This window comes from Rhipicephalus microplus, unplaced genomic scaffold (genome assembly GCF_043290135.1).
Source record: "Rhipicephalus microplus isolate Deutch F79 unplaced genomic scaffold, USDA_Rmic scaffold_59, whole genome shotgun sequence".
NCBI lineage: Eukaryota > Metazoa > Arthropoda > Arachnida > Ixodida > Ixodidae > Rhipicephalus > Rhipicephalus microplus.
The window spans coordinates 463,526-469,891 of record NW_027464632.1 but is presented as its reverse complement, the minus strand read 5'-3'; the positions used below and the strand labels follow the sequence as shown (position 1 = coordinate 469,891).

Genomic DNA, 6,366 nt, shown 5'->3' with positions numbered 1-6,366 from the left:
GAAGATATGTTCTTATGGGGGTGAGAGTGGAGCACGACTGTCTCCGGTGCGCAATTGGCTAGCGCGATCGGCTGTTAACAGAAAGGATGGAGGTTCGAGCCCATTCGGGGGGGTGCGGCGCTTTTTTTTCTTTGGGCTGATAGCTTTGAAGATATGTTTTTATGTTGGTGAGAGTGGAGCACGACTGTCTCCATGGCGCGATTGGCGAGTGCGATCGGCTGTTAACCGAAAGGTTGGAGGTTCGAGCCCACCGTGTGGTAGTGCGGCGCTTTTTTTTCTTTGAGCTGATAGCTTTGAAGATGTTCTGATGGTGGTGAGAGTGGAGCAGGACTGTCTCCGTGGCGCAATTGGCTAGCGCGATCGGTTGTTAACCGAGAGGTTGGAGGTTTGAGCCCACCCGGGGACGGTGTGTCGCTTTTTTTTCTTTTCGCTGATTGCTTTGAAGATATGTTCTGATGGTGGTGAGAGTGGAGCACGACTTTCTCCGGTGCGCAATTGGCTAGCGCGATCGGCTGTTAACAGAAAGAATGGAGGTTCGAGCCCACCCGGGGGTGGTGCGGCGCTTTTTTTTCTTTGGGCTGATAGCTTTGAAGATATGTTCTGATGTTGGTGAGAGTGGAGCACGACTGTCTCCATGGCACAATTGGCTAGTGCGATCGGCTGTTAACCGAAAGGTTGGAGATTCGACCCCTCCCGGGAGTGGTGTGTTCTTTTTTTTTGCGCTCATAGCTTTGAAGATATGTTCTGATGGTGGCGAGAGTGGAGCACGACTGTCTCCGTGGCGCAATTGTCTAGCGCTATATGCTGTTAACCGAAAAGTTGGAGGTTCGAGCCCACCCGGTGGTGGTGCGGTGCTTTTTTTTTCTTTGGGCTGATAGCTTTGAAGATATGTTCTCTTGGTGGTGAGAGTGGAGCACGGCTCTCTCCGTGGCGCAATTGGCTAGCGCGATCGGCTGTTAACCAAAAGGTTGGAGGTTCGAGCCCACCCGGTGGTGGTGCGGCGCTTTTTTTCCTTTGGGCTGATAGCTCTCAAGAAATGTTCTGATGGGGGTGAGAGTGGAGCACGACTGTCTCCGTGGCGCAATTGGCTAGCGCAATCGGCTGTTAACCGAAAGGTTGGAGGTTCGAGCCCTCCCGAGAGTGGCGTGTTGCTTTTTTTTCTTTGGGCTGATAGCTTTAGGATATGTTCTGTTGGTGGCTAGAGTTGTGCAGGACTGTCTCCGTGGCGCAATTGGCTAGCGCGTTCGGGCGTTAACCGAAAAGGTTGAGTTTCGAGCCCACCCGGTGGTGGTGCGGGCTTTTTTTCTATGGTCTGATAGCTTTGAAGATATGTTCTGATGGTGGTGAGAGTGATGCAGGACTGTCTCCGTGGCGCAATTGGCTAGCGCGATCGACTGTTAACCGAAAGGTTGGAGGTTCGAGCCCACCCGGTGGTGGTGCGGCGCTTTTTTTCTTTGGGCTGATAGCTTTGAAGATATGTTCTGATGGTGGTGAGAGTGGGGCACGACTGTCTCCGGTGCGCAATTGGCTAGCGCGATCGGCTGTTAACAGAAAGGATCGAGGTTCGAGCCCACCCGGGGGTGGTGCGGCGCTTTTTTTTCTTTGGGCTGATAGCTTTGAAGATATGTTCTGATGTTGGTGAGAGTGGAGCACGACTGTCTCCATGGCACAATTGGCTAGTGCGATCTGCTGTTGACCGAAAGGTTAGAGGTTCGAGCCCACCCGGTGGTGGTGTGGCGCTTCTTTTTCTTTGGACTGATAGCTCTGAAGAAATGTTCTGACGGTGGTGAGAGTGGAGCACGACTGTCTCCGTGCGCAGTTGGCTAGCGCGTTTTGCAGTTAACTGAAAAGTTGGAGGTTCGAGCCCACCCGGTGGTGGTGCGGCACTTTTTTTTGGGCTGATAGCTTTGAAGATATGTTCTGATGGTGGTGAGAGTATAGCAGAACTGTCTCCGTGGCGCAGTTTGCTAGCGCGATCGGCTGTTAAGCGAAAGGTTGGAGGTTTGAGCCCTCCCGGGAGTGGTGTGTTGCTTTTTTCTTTGCGCTGATAACTTTGGAGACATGTTCTCACGGTGGTGAGATCTGAGCACGACTGTCTCCATGGCGCAATTGGCTAGCACGTTGGGCTGTTAACCGAAAAATTGTAGGTTTGAGCTCTCCCGGGAGTGGTGTGTTGCTTTTTTCTTTGCACTGACAGCTTTGAAGATATGTTCTAATGGTGGTGAGAGTGGAGCACGACTGTCTCCGTGACCAAATTGGCTAGCGCGATCGGCTGTTTACCGAAAGGTTGGAGGTTCGAGCCCACCTGGTGGTGGTGCAGCGCTTTTTTTCTATGGGCTAATAGCTTTGAAGATATGTTCTGTTGGTGGTGAGAGTGGAGCACGACTCTCTCCGTGGCGCAATTGGCTAGCGCGATCGGCTGTTAATCAAAAGGTTGGAGGTTCGAGCCCACCCGGTGGTGGTGCGGCGCTTTTTTTCCTTTGGGCTGATAGCTCTCAAGAAATGTTCTGACGGGGGTGAGAGTGGAGCACGACTGTCTCCGTGGCGCAATTGGCTAGCGCAATCGGCTGTTAACCGAAAGGTTGGAGGTTCGAGCCCTCCCGGGAGTGGCGTGTTGCTTTTTTTTTCTATGGTCTGATAGCTTTGAAGATATGTTCTGATGGTGGTGAGAGTGATGCAGGACTGTCCCCGTGGCGCAATTGGCTAGCGCGATCGACTGTTAACCGAAAGTTTGGAGGTTCGAGCCCACCCGGTGGTGGTGCGGCGCTTTTTTTCTTTGGGCTGATAGCTTTGAAGATATGTTCTGATGGTGGTGAGAGTGGAGCAGGACTGTCCCCGTGGCGCAATTGGCTAGCGCGATCGGCTGTTAACCGAAAGGTTGGAGGTTCGAGCCCACCCGGTGGTGGTGCGGCGCTTTTTTTTCCTTTGGGCTGATAGCTCTCAAGAAATGTTCTGACGGGGGTGAGAGTGGAGCACGACTGTCTCCGTGGCGCAATTGGCTAGCGCGATCGGCTGTTAACAGAAAGGATTGAGGTTCGAGCCCACCCGGTTGGCGTGCGGGCTTTTTTTCTTTGGGCTGATAGCTTTGAAGATATGTTCTGATGGTGGTGAGAGTGGAGCACGACTGTCTCCGTGGCGCAATTGGCTTGCGCGATGGGCTGTTAACCGAAAGGTTGGAGTTTCGAGCCCACCCGGGGATGGTGTGTCGCTTTTTTTTTCTTTGTGCTGATAGCTTTGAAGATATGTTCTTATGGGGGTGAGAGTGGAGCACGACTGTCTCCGGTGCGCAATCGGCTAGCGCGATCGGCTGTTAACAGAAAGGATGGAGGTTCGAGCCCACCCGGGGGGGGTGCGAAGCTTTTTTTTCTTTGGGCTGATAGCTTTGAAGATATGTTCTGATGTTGTTGAGAGTGCAGCACGACTGTCTCCATGGCGCGATTGGCGAGTGCGATCGGCTGTTAACCGAAAGGTTGGAGGTTCGAGCCCACCGTGTGGTAGTGCGGCGCTTTTTTTTCTTTGAGCTGATAGCTTTGAAGATATGTTCTGATGGTGGTGAGAGTGGAGCAGGACTGTCTCCGTGGCGCAATTGGCTAGCGCGATCGGTTGTTAACCGGGAGGTTTGAGGTTTGAGCCCACCCGGGGACGGTGTGTCGCTTTTTTTTTCTTTTCGCTGATTGCTTTGAAGATATGTTCTATGGTGGTGAGAGTGGAGCACGACTTTCTCTGGTGCGCAATTGGCTAGCGCGATCGGCTGTTAACAGAAAGGATCGAGGTTCGAGCCCACCCGGGGGTGGTGCGGCGCTTTTTTTTCTTTGGGCTGATAGCTTTGAAGATATGTTTTGATGTTGGTGAGAGTGGAGCACGACTGTCTCCATGGCACAATTGGCTAGTGCGATCTGCTGTTGATTGAAAGGTTGGAGGTTCGAGCCCACCCGGTGGTGGTGTGGCGCTTCTTTTTCTTTCGGCTGATAGCTCTGCAGAAATGTTCTGACGGTGGTGAGAGTGGAGCACGACTGTCTCCGTGGCGCAGTTGGCTAGCGCGATTTGCAGGTAACTGAAAAGTTTGAGGTTCGAGCCCACCCGGTGGTGGTACGGCACTTTTTTTGGGCTGATAGCTTTGAAGATATGTTCTGATGGTGGTGAGAGTGGAGCACGACTGTCTCCGTGGCGCAATTGGCTAGCGCAATCGGCTGTTAACGGAAAGTTTGGAGGTTCGAGCCCTCCCGGGAGTGGTGTGTTGCTTTTTTTTCTTTGGGCTGATAGCTTTGAAGATGTGTTCTCATGGTGGTGAGATTGGAGCAGGACTGTCTCCGTGGCGCAATTGGCTAGCGCGTTCAGCCGTTAACCGAATAGTTGGAGGTTCGAGCCCACCCGGTGGTGGTGCGGGCTTTTTTTATATGGGCTGATAGCTTTGAAGATATGTTCTGATGGTGGTGAGAGTGGAGCAGGACTGTCTCCGTGGCGCGATTGGCTAGCGCGATCGGCTGTTAACCGAAAGCTTGGAGTATCGAGCCCACCCGGTAGTGGTGCAGCGCTTTTTTTTCTTTTGGCTGATAGCTTTGAAGAAATGTTCTGATGGTGGTGAGAGTGGAGCAGGACTGTCTCCGTGGCGCAATTGGCGAGCGTGATCGGCTGATAACCGAAAGGTTGGAGTTTCGAGCCCACCCGGGGACGGTGTGTCGCTTTTTTTTCTTTGCGCTGATAGCTTTGAAGATATGTTCTTATGGGGGTGAGAGTGGAGCACGACTGTCTCCGGTGCGCAATTGGCTAGCGCGATCGGCTGTTAACAGAAAGGATGGAGGTTCGAGCCCATTCGGGGGGGTGCGGCGCTTTTTTTTCTTTGGGCTGATAGCTTTGAAGATATGTTTTTATGTTGGTGAGAGTGGAGCACGACTGTCTCCATGGCGCGATTGGCGAGTGCGATCGGCTGTTAACCGAAAGGTTGGAGGTTCGAGCCCACCGTGTGGTAGTGCGGCGCTTTTTTTTCTTTGAGCTGATAGCTTTGAAGATGTTCTGATGGTGGTGAGAGTGGAGCAGGACTGTCTCCGTGGCGCAATTGGCTAGCGCGATCGGTTGTTAACCGAGAGGTTGGAGGTTTGAGCCCACCCGGGGACGGTGTGTCGCTTTTTTTTCTTTTCGCTGATTGCTTTGAAGATATGTTCTGATGGTGGTGAGAGTGGAGCACGACTTTCTCCGGTGCGCAATTGGCTAGCGCGATCGGCTGTTAACAGAAAGAATGGAGGTTCGAGCCCACCCGGGGGTGGTGCGGCGCTTTTTTTTCTTTGGGCTGATAGCTTTGAAGATATGTTCTGATGTTGGTGAGAGTGGAGCACGACTGTCTCCATGGCACAATTGGCTAGTGCGATCGGCTGTTAACCGAAAGGTTGGAGATTCGACCCCTCCCGGGAGTGGTGTGTTCTTTTTTTTGCGCTCATAGCTTTGAAGATATGTTCTGATGGTGGCGAGAGTGGAGCACGACTGTCTCCGTGGCGCAATTGTCTAGCGCTATATGCTGTTAACCGAAAAGTTGGAGGTTCGAGCCCACCCGGTGGTGGTGCGGTGCTTTTTTTTTCTTTGGGCTGATAGCTTTGAAGATATGTTCTCTTGGTGGTGAGAGTGGAGCACGGCTCTCTCCGTGGCGCAATTGGCTAGCGCGATCGGCTGTTAACCAAAAGGTTGGAGGTTCGAGCCCACCCGGTGGTGGTGCGGCGCTTTTTTTCCTTTGGGCTGATAGCTCTCAAGAAATGTTCTGATGGGGGTGAGAGTGGAGCACGACTGTCTCCGTGGCGCAATTGGCTAGCGCAATCGGCTGTTAACTGAAAGGTTGGAGGTTCGAGCCCTCCCGAGAGTGGCGTGTTGCTTTTTTTTCTTTGGGCTGATAGCTTTAAGATATGTTCTGTTGGTGGCTAGAGTTGTGCAGGACTGTCTCCGTGGCGCAATTGGCTAGCGCGTTCGGGCGTTAACCGAAACGGTTGAGTTTCGAGCCCACCCGGTGGTGGTGCGGGCTTTTTTTCTATGGTCTGATAGCTTTGAAGATATGTTCTGATGGTGGTGAGAGTGATGCAGGACTGTCTCCGTGGCGCAATTGGCTAGCGCGATCGACTGTTAACCGAAAGGTTGGAGGTTCGAGCCCACCCGGTGGTGGTGCGGCGCTTTTTTTCTTTGGGCTGATAGCTTTGAAGATATGTTCTGATGGTGGTGAGAGTGGAGCACGACTGTCTCCGGTGCGCAATTGGCTAGCGCGATCGGCTGTTAACAGAAAGGATCGAGGTTCGAGCCCACCCGGGGGTGGTGCGGCGCTTTTTTTTCTTTGGGCTGATAGCTTTGAAGATATGTTCTGATGTTGGTGAGAGTGGAGCACGACTG

General features: G+C 52.8%; 2 non-coding genes across 2 annotated transcripts; both read left to right on the top strand.

Annotated features, from left to right (window-relative positions):
- Positions 1-332: 332 nt before the first annotated feature.
- On the top strand, positions 333-406 carry TRNAN-GUU (transfer RNA asparagine (anticodon GUU)). Its single transcript has one exon. It is a non-coding gene; the product is annotated as a tRNA-Asn (tRNA).
- Positions 407-5,041: 4,635 nt separating this feature from the next.
- On the top strand, positions 5,042-5,115 carry TRNAN-GUU (transfer RNA asparagine (anticodon GUU)). The gene has a single exon. It is a non-coding gene; the product is annotated as a tRNA-Asn (tRNA).
- The last annotated feature ends 1,251 nt before the right edge of the window (positions 5,116-6,366 follow it).